The following is a 19,527-nucleotide window of genomic DNA, read 5'->3' as shown; positions in this document are numbered from 1 at the left end:
GGAGGAGCAGGACAGTTAGTGAAAAGAGTTTTGAGAATACGAGCCGGCGCACAGTCCGCAGGGGAACCCGACCTGACTTTGGCCAGAAGTTTAAAAAATAGTTCCAAGGAAATGGGAGGGAAGGAAGCAAAGGAAGAGAGGGGAAGGAGAGGGGAGGAAATAGAACTGGGTTGAGGCACAATAGGAATGTTAGCTTTGATCTTCAGAATCTTATCTATAAAAAAATCATTAAGTGAGGAGCAGAGGGACTGTGAAGGGACAAGACCGGGGGTAGAGCGATCAGAAGTGGCGAGATTGTGGACCAGGGAAAAGATTTCCCGAGGTTTATTGGCGGCAAGAGTCACTCTCTCAGTAAAATATGAAGTTTTAGCCACAAGGATCGCTTTTTTGTATTCGGTGAGGAGTAATTTGTATTTAACGCGCAGGGATATAGTTGCGTCTCCAGTGGCGTTCCGACCGCCTAAGGTTGAGTTTAAGCGCTTTAAGCTCTGGAGAAAACCATTTGTGCGCGTCATAAGAACGAACCGCTTTGATCTTTCTGAGCGGGGCGACTAGATTACAAGAAGAAGAGAGCCAGGTGCTAACGGCCTCAGCCTGGGATTCAAGGGGAAGATTGTTAAGGTCCGGAGCAGAAGAGGCCAAAGTGAGCGTGAGGGAGTCAAGATCAATCTGATTCCAATTGCGGGCTAATAGATTTTTAGGAAGGGGGGGCTTATCAACCGCACCCAAGTGAATAGAAAAGGAAATGTTGAAATGATCCGACCAAACTTTTTAACTAATTTTATGCATGTTTTTAAATATTTTTATAATAATATAATTCTATGCATCTTTTATGGAGATATTCTCCGAAATAAAGTTTATTTGACTGACTGACTGACTGAGAGAGAAGAGATGACTGAACGAGAAGACCAAATTTGGTCCAGGGTATGACCCTGAGCATGAGTAGGAGCTGTAACAAAGGGTGTGAAATTCAGACATTGGAGAGTGACAGAGAAGTCTTTAGAAGAAGAATCTTCCCTGGTATCGCCCGGCCAAAAGTTGAAGTCGCCGAGCAAAAGAACAGAAGAGTTGTTGACCACCAAAGTGGCCAAAAGGTCCTGGAGAGAAGCTACAAAAGAAGGCATAGATTGGGGGGGGGCGGTACACAAGGACGACAGTGAAAGGAGCCGAAAGATTAAGTGAGCGGGCCACCAAGTAGTCCACATTAGGTATAGGAGGGTAAGTGAGGAGTTGAAATTTGAGAGACGACCGAATGATCATCGCCACACCACCCCCAGCTTTGCCGACCGGGCGGTCGGCTCGAAGGGCATAGTAAGAGTCGGGGAGGATGGCCAGGAGATCAGGAAGGGAGTCAGAAGAGAACCAAGTTTCGGTCAGAAACAAAATATCAAGAGAGTCCGTGGTCAAGAGGTTAAAAAGAACCGTCTGATGCTTGACCGCAGAGCGGGTATTGAGAAGATGAGCGAGGGCAGTAGTAGGAACCGGAGGGGGAGGGGGGGCAGGAGGGGGAACAGAAAAACAGGGAATAGGACAGTGAGTGAGAGGTACAGGATAGAAAGGGGGAGAGGCAAGGATACCGTGTGCGTCAAGATGTTGCAGCAAAGAGAGAGGGGGAAGAGGGGAGGATGACAGAGCAGTAAGCTGAGCTGAAGTGTAAATCACAGTGGGAGCAAAGTGTATGGCCCCTGGTCCCGGCCTGTCGCGGACGGGCGCAGACGGGCTTAACTTAGGCGAAACTTTGGCGAGCCTTCGACGCGCCCGCTGCGCTCATCCGCTGCGCTGCCGAGGGTGAGTGGTCATGTTATAGGGACACATGGGGAGGGATGGTCAATAGGGCGTGGCAGGGGGTGGAGGAGCCAAAGAGCTGCAGCGCGGCCCCCGGACCCGCCCAAGATGGAGGACCAGCCCGTCCCACACCGAGAGCCAGGTGAGGAGGGGGCGGTCAACTGCGGCGGTCTGGGTCGCGTGCGGGAAAAGGGGCAGCGGGGGAGAATCCTGGAGCGCTGTGTCAGGAGCGCAAGGAGTGCAAATGCAGGCGATCACAGTTTAAAATAGACGAACAGTCTCGTTAAATGAGCGTTGCTCCCGGAGACGCCTCGGGAGATCAGGAAGTAGCAGCAGGAATGGCCGCGCTAGCAGCCGACCGTCTGAAGTACCCTGCCAGGGGGGGAGGAGCCAAAGAGCTGCAGCGCGGCCCCCGGACCCGCCCAAGATGGAGGACCAGCCCGTCCCACACCGAGAGCCAGGTGAAGAGGGGGCGGTCAACTGCGGCGGTCTGGGTCGCGTGCGGGAAAAGGGGCAGCGGGGGAGAATCCTGGAGCGCTGTGTCAGGAGCGCAAGGAGTGCAAATGCAGGCGATCACAGTTTAAAATAGACGAACAGTCTCGTTAAATGAGCGTTGCTCCCGGAGACGCCTCGGGAGATCAGGAAGTAGCAGCAGGAATGGCCGCGCTAGCAGCCGACCGCCTGAAGTACCCTGCCAGGGGGGGAGGAGCCAAAGAGCTGCAGCACGGCCCCCGGACCCGCCCAAGATGGAGGACCAGCCCGTCCCACACCGAGAGCCAGGTGAGGAGGGGGCGGTCAACTGCGGCGGTCTGGGTCGCGTGCGGGAAAAGGGGCAGCGGGGGAGAATCCTGGAGCGCTGTGTCAGGAGCGCAAGGAGTGCAAATGCAGGCAATCACAGTTTAAAATAGACGAACAGGCTTGTTAAATGAGCTTTGCTCCCGGAGACGCCTCGGGAGATCAGGAAGTAGCAGCAGGAAAGTTAGCACTGTGGTATTGTTGTGTCACATGACCCACCCTGACAGGCTTGGCTAGACTATGACATCAGAACAGAATGTCCATGGGAGTTAAGACTGGTTCTAGGACAGGAATGCCAGGACTGTTTACAGCCGGGTGCAGGCAATGCAATGAACAAGTGTCCTGTTGGGAGTTGGTATGGATTGGAGGCCCTTTCCTCAAGAGAACGCCCAGAGTAGGACTTGTTTGAAGCGCTGTCTGGGGACAATGGCTTTTTCACAGTCTAGTTTGCCAGAGCGAGACACCCCTTCAGCGCTGTAAATCGCTGCTGATGAAAGATGGGTCCCAGAAGCATTATTTTATGTGAGAACTGCCTATCCCTTCTATGCGCTATGGCTCTTAAAGAGCTATCTGTGATGGAAGGGTGACAGGCATCAGGTAGGATGGGTGAACGAAAGGTGAATGCAGAGAGGGTTTCCGGATTATTCCAATATTCCAATATGATCTCCTAAACCGAGTCAGTGTAAAGGTATTTTCAGTGAGCCCGCACATCACTCCTGGGACAATGACGGCAGCTTCTCTTATGGAGCGCTATGCATGCTTTAACTTGAAAAGTGGCTGCCCCCACACAGCACTCGCAGGACAATGGCAACCGCTTCTTGCACGCTTTAACTTTAAAAGTGGCCGCCCCACTGCCGCAGCACTCACGGGACAATGGCGGTCGCTTCTTGTGGTTAAAACTTTTAAGCTCAGTGCGGCGTCCGCTTTAGGGACACCACACTTTCTTTCAGGTATTTGAAAAAAAAACTTTAATGCTAAGCGAGGGCCCACTTCAGGGACACCACGCTCTGTTTCAGCTTTTTTTCTTTACTTTAATGCTGAGTGTGGCGCCCACTTCAAGGACAACGCGCACTGTTTCAGCTTTTTTTATTTTAACTTCAAACTTTAATGCTGATCGCAGCACCCACTTCAGGGACACTGCGCTCTGTTTCAGCTTTTTTTTTTTTTATACTTTAATACAGATCGCGGAACCCACTTCAGGGACATCATGCTCTTTACCAGCTTTTTAAAATGTTCACTTTAAACTTTAATGCTGAGCACGGCACCCACTTCTGGAACACCACGCTCTCTGTAATGCGATAGGTCTGCCATTTTCCAAACTTTGACCTATTGGTATTGTAAATGACAATGCCTTTTATTATTGCAGGTTTTTTAAAAACATAAATGAAAGGCATAGTCATTTACTATGCCAATAGCTCAAAATCTTGCAATTGCAAGACCTATTGCATTGCAAATGCTTGTTCTTAATGTGATCATAAATAGTCACTTCCACTCGGACGATAACGCATTAAGGGCCTGATTACGAGTTTGGCGGATGGGACACTCTATCACAAAAGTGACCGTAATCCCATCCACCAAATTACAAATTCAATAGGATATAAATCATATAATGGAATTGTAATTTGGGGGACGGGATATCTGTCACTTTTGTGTCCGGATAACCAAACTCATAATTAGGTCCTAATTTTGTAAATGTTTGATGGCTTTGTCAGCACCAGTTCTTTTTTAATTAGATTTTTTTGTGTATCCTCATTGGAGTTTATGCAATCACATTAGAGTGAAGGGGGCTGATGCTATTTAAGGTATTCGCGGATGATGGGGCCGGTTCTTATCTTGATGGCTGATCCTTACGTTAAATATGATGAGATTGGATTTCATGAACAATGTTTCTAGTTTTCACATCCTTTGTTCTTTCAGAGCTATCACTCCATAAAGAATCAGACTTATAAGTTTGGTTATGGCAACCGTAACCGTTGCCCAAATTGCACCGCCTCCATAGTTCACAGGGAATTGTTCAATTGCTCCACATGCTTCGAGGTTTTATCTGAGTGACTAGCAGTGTGTATAATCCAAGCTAATTTATTGTCAAAGTGAGCCTTTGTGAGATTTTTGTAAATGATTTTGTTATAGCTAATATGAATCACTTTCAACGGAAGCCACCTATATAGCAGGGACGAGCAATTGGAAGAATAACATTTTCCTAAATTTGTGAAAGAAAGAAAAAGTGTATTGGAACCAGCCGAACAAAGTTCCAGATGTACTAAATCAAGTATATTTCACAGTAAACAGTTACTGTGAAATAGCTCTTGACTTTTGGACCTATTAGTTTTATCAATGATATTTCCTGATGCTGTGCCGCATCCTCAATAATAACTGTTTTGCCAATGCCATGCATCATTGGAAAAATAACAAAAAGTGAAAAGAGTGCAATACCATCTATAGATGCATGCACACATACGCGTCACAATGCTTTGGGAGCCTCTTGGAGCTGTAAATAAAAAACATTGTTGTACCAGAAAGAGCTTTCCAAACATGGAGTGGTCTAGAAACAATCTGGACCTGCTGTGCCCTCCAAAAAATTGAATACTGAAAAATCTGTTTTTTGAAAAACGCTGTGGGGGTGGTGGGGAGCAACAGCGGAATGTGTGGAGGAGTCGGTGGGAGAGAATTCAACAGGAAGAGGAAGAGTGAGTGAATGAGGGAGAAATGGAAAATCTTCAGGCCTGAGAAGAATACAAAATAAAAAGCAGAAAATAATGTGTAAGGAAAGCAATGGAGGCTGAGGAGAGAGAGTAACCTGGACACAGAGAACACATATTGGTCTTGGGAAATGGAAGCAGTACAGGAGCAGGGAAGTACATGAACTAGCTTGGAGAACTTGAAAGAAAGTAGAGTGTCCTTAATTTGAGCAGTGGAAGGATACAGGCTGTCCTATCAAAAGGATGGTAAAGAAGTAATGCTCCACGGGTGGGACAAACACAAGAAGCAGAAGAAAAGTCTTAACTAAGAAGTAAGCAAATGAGCGTCACAAGAAAGCAACCAATGATAAGCAATGGGCTGGCCGTAAGCTCACTGTAGATTTTGTATATTCAACAAGAGGTATTTGGACAACTGCCTGTAGGCGAGACCTAATCCAGGGGTCAGTTAAACAGAAAAAATTAAGAGAAAGGGAGGGTGAGGCCAGTTGAGAAATATAATAAAGTTATAATGTTGTTGATAAAGAAAAGTTATTAAGGCTTATCAAAAGAGAATGCTTGTAGTCATCTTTTAAACTGGCTCTTGTGGTACAACCCTAGGCAGTAGCCTAGGGATTTGGTAAATTCTATCTGTACCTGTATGAAAATAAGAGATATATAACAGGAGAAGATTAGCTAATTATTTACTTAGTAAAGTTTCTGGCCTTGAACCAGGTATTCATTCCTTGAAAAAATAAGTATAACCCATACTTTTCTTTGATGATATAGGCTGTCTCATGTTGCAAGGATTAGCACAAATTTTATACAACTTCCATGAGTAATCCAGATTTATCATTATGTACAATAGGAGGTAACCTGAGGTTCTCCATCGCAGACTATTTTAAGTAATAGTGAGGACATACATAAAGACATGGATTTTGATTAATTATATATGTGTATATGCACTTTAGTTTATATCCCCAAGCCAAAAAAACATTATTGTTGGAAAGATATTTTGTTATGAGGAAGGCTGTGTTATATTACGCCAAAACGCGGCATCAATATTTACAATAGACTCTTTACTGTGGATGTAGCTGTTGCATAACAATCTAGAATGATAAATAGATGTAAGTTTTTATTAAAAGAAAATACATTTTGAGACTTAGAGCCTGATCACTATGCCGGTCGGATCGATTACTGCAGTCCTGTCAGAGGCAGTTGGACCGCTGCAGTCTCGTCGGAAGTGGTCAGTCCGCCCCCTGGATTACGATGCATGCATCCTGTACTCCAACCGACCGCTGAATGACCACTAACTCCGACATCATTTCTCCAACCACCGAGATTGCAGTCAGAGAAAAACAGCATCCATAGGGCAGTACAGGGATCTTCGACCACTGTCCAGATTATGTTGTGGGTTTCAGGCAACCCGGCCGAGGTGGTGCGAACGAGTCATTGGAAATTATGGAATTGGGGTGCATACTCACCCAAATGCGTTTCTCTCCAGCAGTCTCTGCTGTGGAGCCCTTCCTCCAGGTCCCCCCTACACCTGAGCAGCTGCACCCCGATGACTACGATCCTGTGGGTGCAGGAATCTAGGTAAGTCCTTATCAGGTATGTATCTCCATTGACTGGACTGTGCACATTCCGACACACTCCAGCAATGAGGTACATGGTACACAAGCCATGTTCCCACATGTGTCATGCATGTGTGTACAATCCACATGTTTTCTGTAATTTTGTATGCATGTTCAGTGACGTATTCGGGGATATGTGCTCGCCTATAGATGCGACCGCCGCGGTAGCAGTGGTTGCATCGTAATACGACAGGGGGAAAACTCCCCCTCACCCTCAGCTGTTGGAAAAGGCCAGCGAAGACGGCGGTCGGATGGTTGAGATTGCAAAAATATGAAATGCAGTGTAGGAGGTATGAACGAGTATGCATTTTTCTAATTGTATTTAGACACAGTAAAGAATAAATGTGCTTATGCCGTTGTTATGGCAGCTTGTGATATTCTTCATAAAATTGCACTCATGAAAACACCCCACACAATATTTATTCCATGGCAGAAGACTAGGACCCAATGTACCAACTGATTTTGTGGCCACAAAGCCTATGATTTACAATATAATAGGCTTTGTGACTACATAATCAGGTTTCACAATGTACTAAAGGAACTGTGTGAAACAGAAAAATATTTTCGCCTTTCAAAGTGTCTTTTGAGACCGTTCTAAACAGCAACGGAGGAGTGGGCCAGTAAGAGGTGTCCCCGTACATTTTGTGATTCGGAATGCGCTGGAGCTGTGGCTTGCAAACACAATTGCAGTCACAAACCATTTTACAAATACCTACATGTGGCTTGTGGTGTATCTGATTCACAAAGTGCAAGCAGCTGCTGTGGGGACTGCACCTGCTTTGTGATGGGCGGCTGTGAAGAGTGCAGACAGTGGTTCAGGGGACCATTCTCAGCAACCCCACAGTGGCATCGCCTGCAAGTACACATTTTTGTAAAGACGTCTCTGTCCCTTAACTGTTCACATACAGTAATTACAAATGCAGGGATAGAGGCCCACTGTTCCTCGAATGCTTCCATTCCTGCAAACAATAATGAGACAGGAGGTTTTCTGATCTCCTGCAAATATGTAAGCCCAGGCTACAATGCTTCATTTGAGCCGGTGGTTTCCGGTGCTCTTGGTGTGTTCATGCTCTGGGCCTATTCCTAGATGTAAGTAGTGCCCTAAAAATACAAATATAGCGAGAAGAACGTCATTTACTTAGAAGCTGGTGTACAATGCTATCCTGTGAATATGGAATAAACGCTTCAGGATTTGACACACAAGTAACATCTTTTCAGCTATGGTGCACATCTACAGAAAACAAACACTTTTCAAAAATAGCCAACTACCTACTAGCATTGCCAATTTGGAAGATATGGCTACTATAAAAAATACGTACTGGATTTTTGTGGGAGCATTTGTGATAGCCACAGCGAGACTTAAAATATACTTTTTATGCTTAGCAGAGTGTTCCACACACGGCATTCAATTCACCTAGTAACTTAGTGTGATTTTGTGCAGGGTAAAATGGTTCCTCTCTTAATTCGGTGCAACCTGTTGGATTTTTGAATAATTCAAAACGGTTCAGGGCAACTATTGATGGAAATTGTTTATCAAATTAAGCGATACAGGCCTCTTCAGAATATAATGAAATTACTATAGTTTTAGTGTGCTCAAGTGACCATGTTTCATTATTTTATTCAGTTATAAATATGCGCTAAATGTATTTGTCATCTGAGCCAACATAAATGAATTAAGAGGGCTACACAGTTAAACTTTAAAATTATAGAACGATACGGGTGAGCCAGCCAAGGAACTGGGGTGTAGAAAAGAGACTCTGAAATGAGAGTTTAGTGTAGAATGCCGGTGAGGCCACCCACAATTACTGAGGTGAAGTTTGTTTTATTCAAGTATTGGTTTGTGATTTCGAAATAAATTCAGTACATTTACCACACCAGGACACTTCCGAGTAGCCGTGCGCGCTATAAAAAGAGGATAACATAATATAGCATAACATAACATAAATCACCTGTGGGTGTTGTGGAATATAATTTATTAAACAACAAGATGACATTTATTTCCATTCATTTAGTTAATAACTCCAGCTCTGTCAGATTAATAACGTTTGCTGTTGAGAATTGAAAACCATATTGAATATGAGATATTAACAGTTACAGAGTCTGCCCACTCCCTTAGGGGCATTGGTTTACAGAGTAAGTCTTGGGGTTGGTATCAACTTTATTTATGATTAATTAAAATATTTATTTACTAATTCATGAATTTATTTATGGTATTTATAGAGTGTGGCCCCAGCCTGAGGAGCAGTGGGTCCTTTACATATAACATTTCATCGAACATTTATAACTCATCTTCCGATCTATCTATGACAATCACCATAAGTTGATCTAGCTATAAGGGGGAAGCGTACACTAGAAAATCATGAAAAGGTGTGTTTTTTTATTTTCGACGGACTGTCTTTAGATATTGGATCATTCTCAGGGATGAGGTTCCGTAGTCGGGGTGCTAGGCGAGCAAAGGCATGTTTTATTGTGTTATGTGTTTCAATACTTAGGGGAAATTGGACAAACCATACCACTGGGATGCAGCCACCTTCTTCTAGCTCCTAGTGCCACTTTGACGCAATGTTTCTTCAATCACGTCTCCCATCAATTCAAGAATATTTTAGAAACGTATCCATACTTTTACCTCATATTGATTCTGAAAGTAGATTTTTCACCATAAATCTCACTTTTACAATCGATCTCAATGGCTGAAGTTTATACTTCCTGTTTTTGGGCAAACCTTTTGACCACCTTTACAAACTTGTCAAAAGTGCTTCTAGTCATTACCTATTTTGTTCGTCTTACATTCCCTGATACAGAAACTATTCTAGTATACACTTCCCCAAAGATTGACTCCTTATTGACATTTTTGCGCTCTGATTTATTTTGCTGACGCATACATACCTAGCTGTCCATAGTACATAATCTTGAACAAAATTGCCCCAAGATGCGTATTGATGTCCTCTCTATCTGCACATCTGTTAACTCTGCTCTCTACATATGGAATAATTTGCCATGCCGTACCCTTTAGTCTTGACTTTGAACAGCTGGGGCTGCATTATACATGCGGCGCATTGTCCTTCATTGTGCCTTTGAAAAGGTGCGCCAAGCGCAATGAAGGAAGAATTCTGGGGAATGATACTACAGTTATTATTATGTTATCTTTCCTTTGCGGACAGGCAGGAGGGAGGGTGGGCGGGGTTGCTCTGCTCACAAGGCAGGGTATGGTCGGAGTGGTTTGCCCACTCAAATGACTGTTTGGTCGGCCCTCTCGGGCTGCCCAAAGCAGTCATGCGCACTTCCCTGTTCTCCATGCAGGCTGCATTACAGAGCGATGACTGAACTTGTAGTAACTCTTGGCAATACATACAAGTAATCTAACTGTTACCATGTGGCACATTGGAAAAGTACTGAACTCTTGCCCTCATTCTCTTTTTCTCTTCCACATGTATTCTTTTTCTAAGATCACCAAGTCCACTTAGATTCCTCCTTCTCATTCTTCTCAACACAATATCAACCTTGCCTTCTTTATCTCCACCCGACAGGTGCTTCATGACAAGGCCACTTTGCCTCCTTTCTTAACTGGCTTTAAATAACTAGATGAAGAGGTCCACGGCCAGCAATCCCCTGTGGCATTACCTTCCCGCCCACAAACACCACACTAATTGTATATTCTTCTGTCTTCCAGCACAGTTGTACAGTTCTTACTGTTGATCCACATTGTGACATGATGCACACCAATGGGTTATGTTAGTTCTGAATTTGAACTCTGCTCCACAGTCTTGTGCCAAGGCTGAACTGTCTGTACCACGGCTAATAGCGAATACTGTGTAACTCAATGCCTCCATTCACTTGAAGTCAACCCCTTGGTATATACTCTACATTTCACCCATTAGATTAATTTTCCTGAGACAAGAATTTCTTCCAAATAATTATTACTTGAATATATGGCATATTTCGAATGGCATTATGTTGATGCCTTTAGAACGTTCCATTTGCCCAATCAAATGCTTTCTACTTCTTTTCCAAAGAAGCAAACCCAAACCTTTTTTCAAGTCTTCCAAATTGTTCCATCTTTACCGCAAGATATTTAATCCTTTTGGCATGATCGGCATATAAAACACAATGGCTTTAATTCCTTTGACTGGGATTCCTCCATAGTTTCCCATGCTAAGACACATTTAGGCTTGATGCGGTCTTAGAGATGCCACACCCCAAAAGATTGACTTGTTTTTTACGCTCTTATTCATTTTTTTGCATTTGAGTGCCATACCTTCTCTCTTAAACCTGTCTTAAAGCCTTTCCAAGGCAACAGATTAGGTTTGTTCATCTTGAGTATATACCAGGATATCATCCGGAGAGCAATAGGCGTAACCACATATGATACCTAGAGTGAGGAGGTTAATGGCAAAACTAAATTCCTTCAATTGAATTGGAAGAATCCTAATGCCACCATTGCTGCGAGGTGCATTGATTCTGTGTGCCGCTGGATCTTCTGATACACCGAGCACTGAACTTGCATCATTAGTATTGAGGAGCTTCTCAAAAGGCTGACTAACTCTTTAATATTGGTAAATCCACCTAAGTGATGATAGTGGGATTTGTCAAATAGATTCATATTCTTTTTTTTTTTTTTTTTTTTTTTGAAAAACCTTTATTGACATTTCAATCAATAACAAGTATGGGCCTACAACCCCCCGGGGCCGGCCGCTAAGCAGTCAGAACAACAGAGATCAAATGTTAAGGAATCTTCATGCTAATATAGTCTGGCCAGTGAACAGCGCAGGTAGGACACCAGGATAAAAAGGGTTTTCATTTTATAATGGAAAAAGACAGAAGGATCAGGTGCCGAACAATTTCCCAACAGCGATAAGAGGCAGGCAGAATGATAAACGTAAGCAATAAACAGCAATCTATTGGATCAATGGCGCAGACACAGGAAATTCAGGATGGGGAAGAATATCATGCCCAGCTGCGCCTGCAGTCCGCTGCCCTAAAGCCCAGAGAACACCCCGGAAATTGTGGCACACATGAAAAGGCAACGATTCACAACAAAGGAGGTGTACCACGCTGATCCCAGAAAAGAGAAAACAAGAAGAATCAGAGAAGAAAAAGGAGGCCATGGAAAAAGAGATTAAAGACTAAAGAATCCCCTCCCCCAACCCCCCACCCTGCACCTCTGCAGATGAGTACGGCCCCCCCCCCCAGCAGTGTGCCTGTCGCCCTGGAACCAGACCCGAAATATAGAAGAAACAGGGAAAAAGGAGTAAGAAAAGAACCCCACCAGAAGGGGGGGTAGAGAGAGTATTAATAAACTGGAGGAGGGCCTTCAAAACAAGCCCCCGGCGTCTCCCTCCCGCACATTATGTTTCCCCCAAAGCAAACAGTAAGCAACACTAAATCGACCATGTCAAAGAAAGATGAGGAGCATTTTGCACCTACTATACCGACAGTTATACCATGAGAGCACGCAACCCCGAGCCCCCCCGCCTATTAGCCGACCACATCTGAAAGATCATTCTTATCCTTGGCCACTCTTGGCAAATCCGCCCATGCATACCCCTCGACCCGGCGCCATGTCCAATGCTACACGGTAAAGGAGCGTCCAAAAACAACCAGGAAGCGATGCACCCCGGTGGGGTGGAAGTCTCTGAGTACCAACCCAGTCAGCATTATGGAGGAACGTCTTTCCCAGTGCTGCCCCAGGATCTGCACTGCACACAAGGTCCAGGAAGGCGGAATCAGCTAGAGTAGACAACCGTTGCTTGAGTTTTCCCCGGGTCGCCGGAGGCCGCGCACCGGACAAGGCCACCCCCCCCCTCAGGTCCAATACCTCCGGGACAGATCAGACCCACAGCCAGCCGATCACACAATAGTAGACTGTCCGGAGTTTCCAGCTGGTCACTAGTCACAGGGGTGGCCCCGACATTGTCATCCTGAGTGCAGTGCAGGAAGTCCCTGTGTATCTGAGGACAGGCAGGCCGCAACTGTCCCAACACTGATGCCACACCATCAAGCCTACTCCCCAATACCCAAACGCCATGAAGCAAGGTGGAATGAAGGGCACCGAGGGCCTCGAGAAGGTCACAATACCCCAGCTCAGCTCTCTGCGATCGCTCCGCTACGCTCCCCAGAGTCGCACACTCCCGCTCCTGCTGTGACCTGGTGGACAGGATGGTAGACTTCATCGTGACAAGATGGCCGCCGGGTAGGTCCAACCCGTATTGGGACCGGGACCCAGGGGCAAGCGCATCAAGGTCCATGTCGCTGGCAAACAGGGTTCCGGAGGCAGACCAAAAATGTATCCGTTATGTAGTCACAGGCAACCGTCGTCCCCACCACGGACCAGCGCCCGCGAAAATCCGGGAGCAGCCCGCAGGAATCAGGGCAAGTTACGGGCGGCGTTCGGGCAGCTCACCGTCGAAGGCAGAGGCAATCACCGGAGAGTCGTGGAACTGCCACCCCGGGCATGCACTTGTTCCGCTCCGCTTAGTGGTAGGAAGCGACCACGGCGAAATGTAGGCCGATAGTCGCACCGATCCGGCAGTCCGACTCCACCCAGTCACCAAAGGCCGCTGTTGTTAAACTGCCACCCGGCCAAGGTGTCCACTCGAGGTCCCGGCTCCAGGGCCGCACAGGCCGCAAATTGCAAATACCCGTTTCTCCGGCGGTACAGCCGCCAGAAACTTCGGAGTCACTCGATCGGTTGCCGCTCTCATTCACAAACACGGGCGCATAGCGCAGGCTGAGGATCTAATGCAGGATATCCGTGCGGGATACGGAGGTTCACGGAGCCGGGAGTCTACGCTGCCGTCCCGGTCGCCATCTTGGCTCCTCCCCCTAGATTCATATTCTTCAACTCTTATCTCTCTGCTTGGCTGGAACCACTGGCAAAACCCAGTCATCTCGCTCTCTTTCTCGCTCTCTCCTTTATTATCCTTTCCTTAATTATTGTACACAATATGTGCCTCAAAGCCATATTCTTACTAACAGACAGCCACTGCATGTTATTCTTTACTTGTGTTCCACTCATTTTCAATCAAAGTATTTTCCAACTTACCTGAAACATGAGGAATCAGCATTACCCTCTAGTTTTCCTCATAGTCCCTTACCATTCAAATGTTCTGTCCCTCGTTCTAGTCTACGCTGTGTTTTTGCTCCCTATCCCTGTTCTTCCTGTGTTTTTGCTAAGCCATCGTTGCTTTTATACTGCCACTTTTCATACCCCACATGGTTTCTATTTCCCCTACATACCCATGCAAAATACCTCCATCGCCCACTCTCCAAACATAATTTACCTTAAGCATTGCATATTTTTGAACTTGCGATGTGTGTGACACTACCCCATGGGTAACACATTTTTATCCTGTACATCTTCTCACCATATGATTTAGTTCACATTACCTGCCTTGTTTTTGGTTAAGTTTCCTAACTGCTGCCTTTACTTTGAAGTTGAAATTAACTCATCCAAAGAGAGGTCACTCATATCCCATAATTTTTCTTCCATCCAGTGTTCATTTGCACCCAATTGCAGTCAAGTTAAATTTCATCCAATAAATCTCTAGGTCCACATATGGAAGAAAGCTACTGATGGGAGTTCATCCATGGGCTGATGCTCCTCATGATCTCTTGTATGAGAAAGGGGCCTCTCCAATGCCACAGTTACCTTTGGCTTAAAATGAAGGTCTGATCTTTTTAGTTTTCAAACTAATCTACTCAGTCTGCCGGAGGGCGTAAGGTGCATTTTACAGCCTTCCACGCCAATTTGTTTGGAAGTGGTACATTTCTTGGTTTGTCTAGGGCGTGGATTGCAATGGTAATTCAGATATTAAGACCCAGTTTATACCCAGGACACCTACTGTGGTGTTATCTGCATGTTTTATTTAGCCTGGCAGACTTTGGTATCAGCATCTTGAGTAATACAATTTCACACGGTATATCTGGGAATGTGTTACTCTAGCCGTAATCTGTTTGTGGCTAGATTATTTCTTCTCTGGGGTGTTTTGTTCCTGTCCATGAATTTGATATGTAAAAGCTTTTCAGGTGATGCTTTCTTGCCACCTTGTGCATGGAACTAATCTGTTCTCTTCTGTCTTGTTTTTAATGGTCTCTAGTTCATTGCCCTATTGTTGTTATTGTTTTCTTCCATATGACACTCTATCCGTGTCCTAGTTTCGTTTGTCCCTGTGTCTACCTGTCCTGGCATTTTTCTCTTTGCACTAGCTGTCTCAGACGTCCACATTCTGAAGTTTCTAGTTCACTGTTTTATTGTCCCCTGAAACTGCCTGTGCTCTGTTTTCTTAATCCAACCCACCAGCCTTCAGATAAGGGTATATCTAGACCATCTTCTTGTCTTGGTTCTTGTACTGTGGAAAAGGGATGATGACCCTGCATTATGCTGTGTTATATTCATTTTCGTACAGTGCTTTGCACCGCTCTATAGTTGCCTGACAGCAATGAGGGGTGAAGGAAGGAAGGCAATGAGGAACAGGAGAGGGAAGGCTTCAGCAATATAGAGAGGACTTGGGCAACATAGAGAGGGCAAACTTATGAGGCATATGATTGGAGTGATCATCGCCATTTGTTATCCAGTGGACCAAAGTGATAATGCATTAGGTGTTTGGCAGGCTGATTGGAATGAGGAGGGATGGCAAGAGAGATAGGGAGGAAGTGAGTTAAGGAGAGAGTGGGAGATGTCAGGATAGCACAGGAGACTGCTGGATCTAGTACAAACATGTGAGGGTCTAGCAGGGTTAGAAATGATAGTGGAAGCAGATGAGAGAGAACAGATGAAAGAAGGGGACAGCCTCTTCCTACCCTTGTGTACAGTCTCACCTCTCATGCAGCCCCTTCCTATGCAGTACCTTAATCTGTTGATGCACATTTAAAGAAGACAGTCTATACAGGAAGGTCCATGGGGCTCTCTTGCATTTCACCTCAGTCCATGGTTGGTAGAACTTCTGGTCCATTACATTTATGAAGCTTAGAGGAATAGTACTCCACAGTGTGGTAAAGACCTGGCCGGGGAATTCTCCTGAACAGGGGTGGCCCAGGATTTGCATCTAGAGCTCTGGATCCCATTGTATGTTGTCTAGAGTGTTACTCTAGTGAGGTCTCTGGGAGTGGTTAATTTGTAAATGTACATGTGCCGTGGCTATCATATGTTGAACGCCATGGCTAGGTAGACTTGATTCAACCTCATGCCTCTTTCATCTACCACCAGACACCCCTACCCCTTCAGCTCACTCTTTCAGGTTATTTTTCATCCCTGTGTTCGTTCTTTGTCACTGTTTTTTCTTCTTTCTATGATCTTTCCTTCCCCATTTTATATTTTCTCACTCTTGCTCTGGGTCAAAGTCTGATGAGAAAATATAAGTAAGTGCTGGTCCCTAAAAATAAGTGATAGTGTGCCCCATCTGCAAGCACAATCAAATTAAGCACTGGTACCTGTAGTTCTAACTTTGTGAAGGGTCTAGGATTTCTGGGGCAATAGGAAAGGAAAAGGTTTTGCAGGGTCTGCATCGTAAGACTTGAAGGCTGGTGTCGAAGTAGTAAAAAGCTTTGGTTTGAGACATATTAAAAACACACCTTCTTATATGAGGGAAATACGCACACAGTACTGCATGACTAGAACACCACCACTCCCGCTCAGGTCAAAGCAGAATAATGGGAGCTGCTCAATGTAAACTTTCAACTGATAAAGTTGGATACAGATAGACGATACATTGGAAAAAATATAATGACTAGAGGATCCTTGGATTTTCCTTTGTGGGACTTTCAATGGCCATAAAAGTGTTGGGTAGAGTTTCCTCCTTTAAGGATGCCACTACATGGAATTGTGTCTTTTGTGCAGTGTTCATGTGAGAAGATGTACACTTGGACAGGTGAGCTATGGATTCCTGGATGGACAATTGTGCAGATTATTTCAAAATTTACATTTGAAGGACTGCTAGTGGAATATGTTTAGGATTTCGATTCATGCAGCTGCTATTTCATTCATAAATGTTTAGTAAAATTGTTTTGAAGTTGCTTTCTGAAGCAAACTTAACAAACCTATTTATTCTATGGCCCTTATTATAAGTCGGGAAGAATAGGTGAGGTATTTACCAAACATTGCAAATACCATTACCCTGTAGTGGGGTATCTATGTGTAAAAAATATATCCAATTCCAAGTTTTTAATTTCCAAATGTGGCATAACATGCAGAGCTGGTATTTAACACACTGAATTCTACATGTTTTGCCCCCCCCCCACCTTCACCCCAACCCTTCCCCGCCGATAGATTTCCACAGGTTTGACTTGCTGTAATTGATCAGGGAACAACTGCACAGATAAGATAAATATCACACAACTCATAAGTCCGATACCTGTGCAAACACGTGTCTGAATTTAGCACTGCACTAGGAATCAGGGCCAAAGTGTGTTTGTTTTAATTTAGATTAAAATACAATCATTTGAATATTAATATAGAATTCCACAGTTAACAATTGTTTAGTTATATTACATTTTGTCCAAGGAAGCAAAAACGTGACATATTTGATGCTAGTTGGCTACTTGATTAAATTTAAAAAAAAATTTAAGCTGATGCGAAATACTTCGAAAGTCACAATAGCTTTCAGTCACTTTCTTTGTGGCACTTATTTTGCTTTTAACTTCAGTTTTCAATTGTATGGAGTTCATATTTTAGCTGGACTTCACTACATTACAGTCCTTATCCTGAATAAAGCCAGTAAATTGAGCTGCTCGGTTTTGGTATCAGCCAGCAGGGCCGCGTGCCCAGCAGGGTCTGGCCAGCTAATGTATACGGTTTCAGTTCAATAAAGAGTCCGGTGAGTACCAGATCCGCGGAAGAGTTTCATGGTACTCAACAGCGCGTGCACTCAGACTGGGAATTGCAAGCGCGTGCATCACCGGCCCGGCCAGGCCTGCTCTGGACTGCACCATGTGGAAGCTGGGCGCCTGCATTCCAGTTACTTAGAAAACAAGAAGGCAGCTGACCAATTAACTGTAACAGGCATTCCCCTGAGATGGGTATGCCTCTACAGCCCAGGCAGCTGCTGCTGGAAAAGAAAAAAGACAACTTGTTGTGGATAGTAATATTTGGTTGCATTTCGTCTATGAGGGCACCGGGGACTGGGAGGGTTAATGGTTTGACCCAGAGAGGCCAAGCCTTTCACTTGGAGGTCACTGGTCAAGTACAGCTCAAAGGAGGCGGTGCCTAAAGGTCAGAGCCATCTGGCCGCTCTTCAGTCAAATAAGTTGTTGGCCTAAGCCCATTTCCCAGTGGGGAGAGATCCATGTCTCAAAAGGCACCTTCCCAGTTGTCGGTAATTGTCAGGCATGTTTGGTGCCTCAGGAGAAATGGGAAGTTTTGAGACAGTGGAATTACCTCTCTTCCTAAGGAGCAGGTCTCACACCCAAAGAGCGGGAACATGTGAGGGGGAACAGAGTGGCTCTCGTCAATATTATGTGTGGATGAATATTTATACAATGGAAGTAATTTAAAAAGTTCTAGTCCTCGTTCCCATTGCGATCTTGGTCACACTGGCCTTGCTGCATCTGGCAGATGTCTTCATTCTTAAGCGAGATCATCTCACTAGGCCTCAGGACATCTGTGCATTTCTAAGCATTTGGATCTAACGGCATGAGTAATTCAAGTGTAACTGAACATCAAAATGGTGCTGGAATGTAAAATGCACATTTTTAAAGATGCAGTCAATTTTTTGGAGACCCTGAGGGACCCGGGCCGGTAACATTCCAAAGGCCTCCCCCTCATAATAATAAAACGCAGCAAACTGAGTCAGTGGTGTGAAGCAAAATGGCGAGCACCCCTGCAGAATGTGAAGAGGGACTCTGCAGGGGCTAATGAACTGGGTACTTTTACATGGATCTCGTGCAATAGGTGCATCCTTCTTAGACAGCTTGTTATTGGGCAAGATGTAAGGTTGCTGCTCTGGACTTGTTGTAATGAGTTAGGATGGGTGTTTGCCTTCCCACCTCTATGCACGGGTTCTCTTTTCCTTCTTCATTTGCTGTTCTTGAGGTATCTGGCCCCTGGGATCTGAGAGCAAGCACTTTTTACTGCTTCAGGGGATGTCGCCTCTGGTTGGGAGGGTCCTCTTCTTCATCATCACACCCCAGGGCGGATCCTATGTCCTCTTGTGAAATAGGAATGGATGCCACCTTCATATAATAAAGAGGTTATATCATGTGGTCTGTGCAGCTCTGATGATTCATCCCCATGCAGTCCAAGTGTGTCAAGCTAACACCCATCGTACTGAGGCTATATTGTATTTTATTTGCCGTTTTATAGAGCTCGATGAATATCCCAATAGGCTACAGAGAGACTTGCATGAGAACAGTTACAATACATAGGCACCTATTGTTCATTACATTATATTATACCGATGACAGGTTTCAGGATGGAGGCTACACTCAAGGAAGAAAGGCAGTTAGCGTCATTATTGCTCCGCCAACACGTAGGCTGAAAACTGTAGTATTTTCCTCCACTAGGTGTTATCTACCCATTATGCTGCAGCTGCTATCAATCTGGCTGATGACCTCTATCCGAAGGTACTACAAAGGTTTTTTCTCCATGACTCCTAGATGCTGTCCTCGGTCCATAATGGGGAGCATGAGGACAGGGTCATTGTTGG

This window comes from Triturus cristatus, chromosome 2_1, assembly GCF_964204655.1.
Source record: "Triturus cristatus chromosome 2_1, aTriCri1.1, whole genome shotgun sequence".
Taxonomy (NCBI): Eukaryota; Metazoa; Chordata; class Amphibia; order Caudata; family Salamandridae; genus Triturus; species Triturus cristatus.
The sequence above is the reverse complement of the archived record's forward strand: the minus strand, read 5'-3'. Positions refer to the sequence as shown.